Source organism: Sminthopsis crassicaudata, chromosome 5 (assembly GCF_048593235.1).
Source record: "Sminthopsis crassicaudata isolate SCR6 chromosome 5, ASM4859323v1, whole genome shotgun sequence".
Classification (NCBI taxonomy): domain Eukaryota; kingdom Metazoa; phylum Chordata; class Mammalia; order Dasyuromorphia; family Dasyuridae; genus Sminthopsis; species Sminthopsis crassicaudata.
This window is the reverse complement of record NC_133621.1, coordinates 79515210-79526921: the sequence shown is the minus strand read 5'-3', so window position 1 is coordinate 79526921 and position 11712 is coordinate 79515210. Positions and strand designations below refer to the sequence as shown.

The 11712-nt window shown below is 34.4% G+C and overlaps 1 protein-coding gene across 5 annotated transcripts in view; it reads right to left on the bottom strand.

The window, feature by feature from the left end:
• DIP2C (disco interacting protein 2 homolog C) overlaps positions 1-11712 on the bottom strand; it is a 578672-nt gene that overhangs the window by 468592 nt on the left and 98368 nt on the right. The gene's annotated exons all lie outside the window — the stretch shown is intronic.

Sequence of the window (11712 nt, the reverse complement as noted above, 5' to 3'; positions counted from 1 at the left end):
ATAGACATGAGAAAGATACTTTTTTGGGAGAAATGAAATAGAAAATCATGAAAAAGATAATAGGGAGATTCATAGTGGGCATAAGCAAGTTGCATTCCATTACAAACAAGGAATTTAAAGGAGAATTGATATAAGGATGTAATCAAAGAAGCAAAAATGTCCATGCGTGGCCTATATAACAGCTATCCTTCAAACATTCATATCCACACATGTGAAAATGTTTTTGAAGAAAATACATTTATTATAAAGTTATTATATTGCTAAGATTCTTTATTATATAGAATACATTGTTAAATATTAATTACCTTTTTTAGAACTTTGTGTTGATACAATTTATTTAAATGCCACAAGTATTTATTCAGTAAGTACCTACTATGTGCAAGCTACTACAAAGTACTGGGTTCAAATCCTGCCTTTGATACTTAGTATCTCTGTGGTCCTGGGCAAGTCACTTAACTTCCCCTCCCTAAGCTTCAGTCTTCTCATCTATAAAATGAAGTTGGACTAAATGATGTCTGAGCCTTCTCTGAACTTTCCATCACAGTCTATGATCTACTTAGAAAATGAAAAACATCCCTTCCTTCCAATTGCTTATATTTTATTATTCTTACTTGAAGCCTGAGGGTATGCATAGCAGACAGAGTGCTGGTTTTGGAGTAAAGATTTACTAGCTAGGAGATATTAGCAAGTCACTTAAATTATACATGCCTCAGCAACTCTCTAAGGCTATATACTACATCATAAACCAATAAGACTGCACCTTTCTTAAGATCAGGGACTATGTCTTTGCCTTTCTTTGTATCCTTGCACTTAGTGCGTAATATATAGTAAGCACTTAATAAATGCATGCTGACTGACAATTAAGACAGTTTCTAGTGGAGGGAATCTCTATACTGAGAGTTTAAACAGCATTATCTGTCACATATTCTATTCCAGTGAATCAAGCATTGGCCTTAAGATGCCCAGTGTATTTCTTTAACTATAACTATAATTTAAAATCTTCAATAACAGATGACAAGATCTAAAAACAGATTACATTCCTATGTCACAATCTTATAAGTCAAAGTAAAAAAAAAAACAAAACCCAAAAACTGTGCATGTTCAGCCATTCATAGCTCTCATATATTAAGATTTAACAAAGTCCATCAATGATCTACAGATTTGTTCCTATATATTAATCCCCTTATTCCAAAGAAATTCAAAATACTTTAATTTCTCTTTGGAATCTTCTTAGGAAAGAGATTTTCTTAAATTCTAATATTTGGTGCCCCAACCCAAAGCAATTTTCTGCATCCAACCCCACCAATCCCAAATGACCAAAAGATAGAATGATTGATGTATTGCAAAGTTTCTGCACAAAACAACTGAAGCCAGAATGTATTGCTTATGCTTAAAATTGTCAGATACAGAATTGCCACACGCAACCAGAATTTAGCCTTAAAGACCTTATAGTTCAAAATTAAAACAAATATCCAGAAAGAAACTTTGTATCAAGAAACTAACAGGGATCCTTTTGACCACTGTTTCTTAGTGTGATCACTTCTATGATTCAAAGCAAGTAAGGTACAGCCAGAACATGCTTATTCTCACTTCTAATTACTTGGGCTGACTTTCAAGTGATATTGTGTAACCTCTAGAAGACGAGTTTAAAAAAGATGCAGCCACTGAGAATGAAAACCTTCTGACTTGATTCAGAATACTCCAATGTTAGGAACCTCTCACATCTCTTATCCCCTTGGCTTTCCAAAATCAAATGCTATATTTAAAAATAAGATATCTGTTCTTTGTGATGACATCACTGAAAAGGTAAACAGTAGTGCTAATATCCATGTATATGTTCCCTTGAGCTGTTTGGAGCTTCTCCAGCCCACAAATTTTATAAGAAAGAGAGAAAATGGATTTGTTACAGTCACTAAAAAGCAGATAACCAGAAATAGAATAAACTTTCAATATTCACAATATGTTCCATCAACTAGATGCCTTTTTTCTTGATCTAGATCAATTACAATTTTCCAAATGTATAATTCTTTTGAACACTATGACGTTCTGTTCTGAGCCATTCCCAAAGGCAGGTCACTAAATTTAAAAAATAATGATAATTTTCCTGTTAGATTTACAATGCAATATTTTTAGAAATAGGTAAACATATCTTTCATTACACTACTTTCATGTCCTTTCAAATCACACTAAAAGTGGACACATGGATAAAAGAATAATATAAAAAGTTATACCACTAAATCATAAGAAAATAAAATAGGTCAGTTGTCAGCAATCACAACTACCACATCCAAAGAAGCAGATGCTATCTTCCAGCTAATCATGGTTTAATGGAAACAGCTACCTTTTAAAAAGAGTAAAAATAACTTTATTTATTATATAATGGGTGGCAAACAAGGCAGATACCAAAATTTCTCCCCAGGGAACAAAAACCTTTGTTGAAAATGAAAACATCTCTCATGATCTGGGAATAAAATTATTTATGACTGTGAAACAAGGTCTATCCTGGGCAGTTTGGCCAAACCTAGATTTTCTGAGGTTCTTTCATTATGATTAATGGATTATAAGTTCAATTCAAGTAGCAATTAGTTACTGGTGAAAAATAAAGTCATTATGAGAAAGGTCTATGTACACATCACCAAAGGTATCCTTGATGAAAACATGAACAGGGCAGTCGATTTCTCTACGACAGACTACATTTTAGAACAACCAACAAAAGCATAAAGACCATATGATTCTATTGTCAATCCTTGTTAATTAAAGAATAAAATGAAACCTTAAAGACTATCCTTAAAAAGTCATCTCCTCTAGTATAAAAAGCAAAGAAAGCAGAACAAGGACAACAAAATTCACAACTATAGTAATATAAATGAAAATAACACTTAAAAAAGCAGGCAAACCCTGACTGACTGAATGATTACTTATAGTCCCAGATGACATGATGAAACAGTAAAGAGAAGGTGTCCCTAGGTCCAAAAATATTTCAGATACTGGCAGGTGTGTTTGCTTTGTAAGGTGGTAGCTGGTTTTCTTTGTTATAAGGAAGCAATTCAGTGGGAGTTGGCAGTATTTTGGGAAATGATTTTGTAAATGGAAAGCAGCACCAAAACAACATAGAAAGTTTTAAACTATAATGTAATACTTAAACTTAAATTATTAAATTATAAGGAACAAGTTTAAATTCCACAGAAAATAAATAAGAAGACACTTGTCTCCATTCCTTGCAGAGGAAACTATGTATATGGAACACTGTAAATAATATTTGACTTTTTTGATGTTGCTTAGTTTTGCAGAACTTTTTTTTTCCTTTTTTATTATATAAATAAGGTTTTCTGGGATGGGAAATCCAGAGGAGGGAAAGATGGGAAATATAGGTGATGTAAAAACAAAAGGTATTATTTAAAACTTTAAAAAAAAAAGGTTCCCCTCAACAATTCATCTTATCCTTACTCTCAAATCTTTTCTAAAACAATATCATGGGGATGAAATGCTATCCCTCTGTCAAACCTTCTCTCCATCCTTTTTTCCAAACCATTCCTGAAGTCTTTCTGAAGCCAGTCAGTCCCTCTCACATTCCAAGAAACCCTTTGGGTTGATCATATTCTGAGGAAAGTGGCACAAAAAATATGAAATACTGAGACTTTTTATTTAATCAAAGAAATGTGAATGGAAGACATACTACTTTCAAAGGATGATTTAGGAATATTTCCCCAACTCTGTAAATCCTAGATCAAAGGGGACATCTGGGGCCCATGTTGCTATAAACTGCTTTAAGTTTGTTTTTAAGTTAATGTCCTCTATCAGTACAGCTTAGGAGAGACACTGAAGCCTTTTAAAAAGGATCTATTACATTTGAGCCTCTACTAAGTGGAAATCCAATCACCCAACTACTTCTTCAAAAACAGTTGAAACATCAGGTTAAAAAAAGAAGAAAAGAAAAAATTACAAAACCTCTCTTCTTCCACCTCCCTATCCACCCAAATATTAAGGTGTTCATTTTTTTCAATTAGAGGTGAGGGAAACACTAAAAGACTAGATAGACTACATAGGCAATAATCCTGAATACCTTAAGAACTTAATTATGACAACCAGTCTGACTTGTTCACATTTATTTTTGTTAGACTTTTACTTTACATTTAAGAAAAAACACATATAAATTCACCTTTTTCTATCTTCTCCCTCTATATCTACAGGGCTATAAACAACATACAGGCTCCTAACAAGAGTGGCTTAAAAATCTGCTCCCCTCCTCTGTGTAGGCTTTTTACAAGCTGGTAATAATATGAAGAAAAAGTCCTGCCTTCATCTGCAGGGAAGATGTTAATTTCATCTTTCTTCACATTTTAGCCACATTCCCTCCTCTAGAGAATTCACCAAAAATAGTAGTGGTACCTGTCAGATTGGCTAAGATAACAGGAACTAATAACGATGAATGTTGGAGCGGCTATGGGAAAACTGGGACACTGATGCATTGTTGGTGGAGTTGTGAAAAAATCCAACCATTCTGGACAGCAATCTGGAATTATGCCCCAAAAGTTATCAAAATGTGCATACCCTTTGACCCAGCCATACTACTACTGGGCTTATATCCCAAGGAAATACTAAAGAAGGGAAAGGGACCTGTATGTGCCAAAATGTTTGTGGCAGCCCTTTCTGTAGTGGCTAGAAGCTGGAAGATGAATGGATGTCCATCAATTGGAGAATGGTTGGGTAAATTATGGTATATGAAGGTTATGGAATATTATTGTTCTGTAAGAAATGACCAACTGGAGGAATACAGAGAGGCTTGGAGAGACTTATATCAACTGATGCTGAGTGAAACGAGTAGAACTAGGGGATCATTATACACTTCAACAATGATACTGTACGAGGATGTATTCTGATGGAAGTGGATATCTTCAACATAGAGAAGAGCTAATTCAATTCCAATTGATCAATGATGGACAGAATCAGCTACATCCAGAAAAGGAACACTGGGAAATGAGTGTAAACTGTGAGCATTTTTGTTTGTTTGTTTGTTTTTCTTCCCAGATTATTTTTACCTTGCAAATACAATCCTTCCTTTGCAACAACAACAACAACAAAATGCGGTTCTGCACATATATATTGTACCTAGGATATACTATAAGATATTTAATATGCATGGGAATGCCTGCCATCTAGGGGAGGGGGTGGAGGGAAGGAGGGGAAAACTCGGAACAGAAGGAAGTACAAGGGATAATGTTGTAAAAAAAAAAAATTACCTATGCATATGTACTATCAAAGAAAATGTTATAATTATAAAAATTAATAAAAAAAATAGTAGTGGTACCTTTCAAAAGGAATTGTACTCTCTCCCCAACACCACCACCATTATAATGATACAATAAGTAAAAAGACTCATCCATGACTCACAGATAAGTGTTTGGTATTGTAAATATTGGCTTAAAAGTTCAGATGACAAGAATGGCACTGGACTCAATTCCTGAATCTGATTCTATTTTTATTTAATCTAGATCCAGCTTTTACTTCTTTTACTATCTGGAAAATGTACTTAAACTCTTTTGTCCTTAGCTAAGGTCCCTTTACAGATGTTGACTTATGGTCCTTTGACTAGGTAACTGTAAAGTCTCTTCCATCTTGGACTAATCCGTGTTCTTCAAGGAATGCTGAATTATATTTATGTTTGTCTCAGAATCAATTTGCTCATGTCCAACTATAAATTTGAGTCCTGAGTTCTTTGAAACAAAATGACACTGATATTTCTAGGAATGGAGACTAAGAATGAGTATGTATGTCATCTATGGCTAAGAAACAGCTGATAAGGTACAAATAGGTCCTAATTAATAGACAATTGCCTTTCTACTTTTATTCTATACCACCTCATCTATAAAGCAACATTTGGGAATATAGTCTTATACATGAAACATAATAACATACACTTTTGTAAAACCCAAATTCAGTAGCTACAATATTAGGTGTGATTTGGTCAATGGACCAAGAGCCATTTCAATAATTTCCCCAATATCTCAAGTTTAAAACAAGACCTTTGATAGTCAAAGAACTAGATTTGTAAAGAAAAAGTTGCCTAGGTGGTCTATGCTAAGTAGAACAAAAATAACCAGCCTGAAAACTGATGGAACATAGTGTAATGAGGAAAGTTCTTTTAAAATTTAACTTGCAAGTTCTATAAAGTCCAGGGCATGAAAAGAACTCTTCCATTCTCACCCTTAACTGGGAACATTTCAGCACAAAATGTATGAGGACTAGTACCTCTTATGCCATCAGGAAATTACATAGTTTGTGTTAAAGTGAAGAGGGGGGGAAATATCTTACTAAGAAACCTCAGAAGAATATCTGTGTTTCAGGAAGAATGTTGAAGTCATATTCTTTCCAAAATGCTAAGAGGAAAAGCCATCCTTAAACCTACACTCACTCCGTTTTATGACTCAGACTGATCAAGATTCAGAGCTTACAAATATTCAATGTGAGGCACAGGTGGGTGTTCTGGAGGAAGGGAACAGCTTTTGTACATAATTCAAGCAAACTTTTTCACTTCATGCAAACACAAGCTTTTTTTTTTTTTAAAGCAGGTTTTCTAGGGTCATGAGAAAAAGCGGTTAATTTTAAGTTGTTTTCTCTTTTTGAGCTATATAGTAATTAAGAGAGCGACAAAGAACTAGCCTAGAAAGTAGTAAAGACACCTCCCTTGCCATATCCCCCCACTCATTAGGAGCTTCTAGAGATGGACCAGTGACAAGAATGTAAGTATGAGGATAAGAGACAAAAGTTCCAATCCTAATGCTAAAAGACACTTACTAGATATTTGATTAAACCTCTCTGAGATTCAGCTTACTCTCTGTAAGATAAATGTTATTTTGGCTATTTATTTAACAAAACTGTGTGAGGCAAAGGTCTAGTAAGCCTTTAACCTGCAACATGCTATAGTGGAAAGAGCCTTGATTTAGAGTTCTGTTTCTGCTACTATTTAAGTATGTCATCATTGGGGCCCTGAATCTCTATACATCTCAATTATATCTCAGCTAAAATCTCACCTTCTACAAGAGCCCTTTCTCACTGTCTCTTGATGCTAGCGCCTTCCCTCAAGTTTATTTGTAATTTTGCATTTATAAGATTAGTATGTATATCATTGTTTTTTTTAACAAGTTCTCTCCCCCATTACCTTGTAAACCCCTCTAGAATAAGGAATGTCTTTTGCCTTTCTTTACATTCACCATGCTTAGTACAGTGCCTAGCACATAGTAGATATATCACGAAAGCTTTTTTTTGCAGTTTTTGCAACTTTTGTTTTCTTTTTTTAAAGAATATTTCATTTGTTTCCAAATATATGCAAAGATAGTTTTTAGCATTCACTTTTACTAAATCTTGTGTTCCAAATTTTTCTCTCTCATCTTTCTCCTCTCCCCTTCTGAATATAGCAAGCAATCTAATAAAGGTTAGGTATGTGAAATTCTTCTAAACATATTTCCATATCCATCATACTGTACAATATTACATATCAAATCAAAAGGGAAAAAAACACAAGAAAAAAAACAAGCATACAAACAACAACAAAAAGATGAAAAGATTATGTTTTGATTCACCATTCTTATTAATGGCACTTTCTATCATAAGTCTTTTGGAATTGAATGCTTTTTCTTAATACACTTTACTAGAGACAGGTGATAATTTTTAGCCCACAAATAAACAAATTCAGTCCACTTGACATCTCAGCTAGGGCCCATCTAAGAATTTTTGCTATTTTTAAAAATTTGAACCAGTAGGCCAGAAGAGTAATTGAGTTTCATGCTAATAGGTCAATTAGAAACTGTAATTATATAGAATTGGAATGTAGTTATTTATATAATTCAAATTTCATGGCACACATATGAATTTGCATTACTATGGTCTACAAATGAAGGAAATAAAACACCCTTAAAGTAGATAATTGTTAAGTTCTTTCCTAAATGTAAAATTCTTTGAGACTTTGAAAAATTTTCTTGCTGGTCATTCAATAGAGAGAACTAAACAAAGAAAGGCAGGAAAAGGACATATAACCTAGTACTTTATACTTATATTTTACATTGCCTTTTGTCATTCTTTTAATTGTCTGACATATTAATCATATCTTGGTTCCCCAACCAGACTGAATACTCCTTAATGATAATGACCATTTTTATTGATTATTTTTTATAATTACTATTATTAATAATAATTGTTATTAGTATTAATAATAGGCATTATCTTAAATACCATGATCTAGTAGAAATAACATCAGATTTTTAAATCAAAGAGTATAAGTTTGAATTTGGGTTTTGCTACTTTGCTCCCTTCATGTGCCTGTTAGATCCCTGATCTCTTATATCCCAATATAGTGCAGCAACAAGAGCAGTGCATTCAATCAGACAGCCTGGGTTCAAATTGTACCTCCATCATTTAGTACAAACATGACATAGACCTTATTTTCTTCTTCTATAAAGTGAATGGGTTGGATAAGATGATTTATAATATCCCTCCCAGCACTAAATCGGTGATTCTCTGATTTTCCCTTGAAATCTTAGTGTCCTACAAGTAGACCATTAATGATTTCTTTTTTTTCTTCCTAATACTAGATAGTCAGTTAAGGGAGTAGGAATCAAAAGCCTTGGGGTCTCTTCCTACTTCTTCTCTGTCTGCTTCAACAACAGTTCATTCAACCTCCCTCTGCCCCAACTAGCAAATGTTGACAAAAAGGCTTGAAATATCCACTGAAGTCCTCCTCTGTGCTTTACTGTGGCATAAAAATTGACTATGTGTTCTCAAGACTCTGTCATGATAGTCTAAACCTTGGCAAGCTCTACGCAGTTAGAAAGGCTTTGAGTGTGTCTGGACATGCTGACAGCCTGCATGTCTATTATTCAAGGGGTAGCCTCAATAAGGCTCATCAACAGGCTGGCTAGTGAAGCTCTTAAAATAATCCTTAGGCAGTAAGTAATAACAAAAATGATTCACATTTACACGATGCTTTAAAATAGAGAACTTTGTGAGGTAGATAATGCAAGTTACCATCTCCATTTTACAGGTGAGAAAACTGAGACCCAGAGAGATTAAGTGATTTGTCCGATGGCATACAATTAATAAGCAACACAACCAATACTGGAACTCAAATCTCTTTTTTCTCTAAATTCATCACTTTTTCTAATAGACCATGTTGTTTCAAGGAACAAAGGGACTCAAACTTGCCCAAGTGGAGAGAAGATCCATATTAATAAAGTAACAGATCACCTAAGTCTGAAAGTATTAGAAAAACACAAAATATTATCTAAATATGAAACAAAATGGCAAAGAGGACAGAGAATAGACACCCAAGCTAAGAATACCAGGGTACAAGTCTGACCTCTGACACATAATGGTTGACCCTGGACAAATTATTTAACATTCCAGTGTTTTTGACAACTCTATGAGACTAGAAATTGCAAAAAGAAGATGCCAAGCAGCATTGGGGGATGGAATTTTCCCTCTGGGAAGTACCCTATAGCAATGGAATTCAAAGACCAGTTCCTACCTACACCCACAGAGAAATAAACATGGCTTTATTTGAATGCCTCCAACAAGAACAATAGCAGCTAAAGCAAATAAGTCATCTTGTTAACAGATAAAGGGAATTCAAAGCATCTCATCACATCGGTTTCACTGCTTTTACACACTTAGTGAGGCAAACAAATACATTCACTTTTACTCTGGATATCTTTGACTTGTTACCTCTTCTAACAACAATTGTTGTTTCCAGCCCATGATAATTAGGAACAGGTTACCAGCGGGTAATTAGGACAACTGCACAATTTGCTATTGAATTACCATGGTACAAATTCCTAATGCTGGCTGGAAATGGGATGCAATAGGTACTCACCATTTCCAAGAACATCTGATGACCCTACTTCCATTTTATTCCAGCCCAAAGTGGAGCCATTGAAAAGCATGCCTAATTTGAAATCAAAGGAAACCAAGTTTATATTTTGCCTCTGCAATTTTTTATCTTATGTGACTTTGGATAAATTACTTACATTCTCTAGACATTCTCCCCTGAAAGAAGAAAATGTTGCACTAAATAACAAACCAGACTACTTCCATTCTTCACTCCCTATCAAGTTTGGGTAAGGGAAAGTATAGCTAAATAACTATAACTTCAACGCTTTCCTACATTAAATATTTCACCAAAATAACTTACGGACCTTGTCCTATTCCAAATAAGAGTATTCAGGTAATTTTTTAAAAATCAGAAACAAAACGAAATGAAATGAAATTCCTGACTACCTAGGTAGCAAGAGAGACTGATCAATGTCAACCTATAAACAAATAAACTTTCTATAAATCTGCAATTTCCAAGAACCAGGAGAACTAATGGCGCTTATATAGTCACTGGAGTTCTTATTTTTAAAAAAAGTTAATGTAGCTCTTAATCCAATTAGCAAAAATGCATTCCCTCTGCCATCTGAAGAAGATGGACTGCTGTTTAGATACTATGATTGGCTGGAAACCAAAAGCTTTACCACATTTTATGGGGAAACAGCACAAGGAACCTTATTTCTCTAGAAATCAGGCAAGCTTTTTCTGCAAATACAGACCTCCATTGGCTAAAGTTGTGGGAGTGTTGTTTCAATTAACAGAGCAGAATCAGAGCCTCCTCAAATAGGGAAGGGCAGCCAACAATGCTAACAAGAGCTCGTGGGCAAAAAGTCCTGTCAGTCCTAACCTCTCCATAACAAGTCACATTGTCTCTGAATAACACATTTATGAGGGCACACAACACCTGAGCAGAGCAGGAGGCAGCCAGCCAAAAAGGCCTGCCTCAGTACATATGCTGAGGACACTTAAAAAAAAAAACCCTAATAATGCCAAGGTTTGGGATGCATCTATCTGCCTTGCAAAGTAGGGAAACAATGCTACCAAATCACTTTGTTGGTGCTAGATGCCCTTTCATAGACAACTAATAAGAACTTGACATGTGCTTGTTCTTAAAGGGATCCTAAATTCAAGAGAAAAAATATGGGGAAACAAGGAAGAAGATTTTTTTTTATCTTTAGAGATTTATTAATAAGTTCTCTTACAACCATTTCAGAAACCATACTTCAACCTGGCCCTAGTACTTCTGTTTCTGCCTGTACAAGATATGAATTAGAATTGCTTCTCTTGGAAGAGGTTCCATTCCTAGACTTACCACAGACCCACTAAAAAACCTGAGGACAGTAACTTTGCCTGTTTCTATTTGACTTCTTAGTGAGACAGAGATAATGGTACCTTTCCTTCACATTTACTTCAATATTTGGGGAGTACCTAAAATATGCAAGTCATTACCACAAAAACTTAAGGTTATTTCTGTAAAACACTTTGTCTGTTTCAACCATGTTCCAATCAAGTTGCTAAACATCTATAAGCCTCAGTTTCCTCATCTGAAGAATGAAGAAAAAAAATGTCTGCTGCACCTACTAATATGATTATTAATTAGATTAATTACCAAATTATTGATTATAAAATTAATTGTATATGAATATAATTAATAATATAAATTAAGCTATTATTAATAAAAGCCAATGAATAATCTTTGTAACACACTCTTACAGATCTTAAAGCATAGTACAATGTCAGCTACCACTGCCATCCATATGAAATCAAAATTATAAGATTATAAAAGAGCCCTGAATTTTAGCACTTGAGCTAAATTTCCCTACTGTCCTCTAGGATGAATGTTCCTCAGTA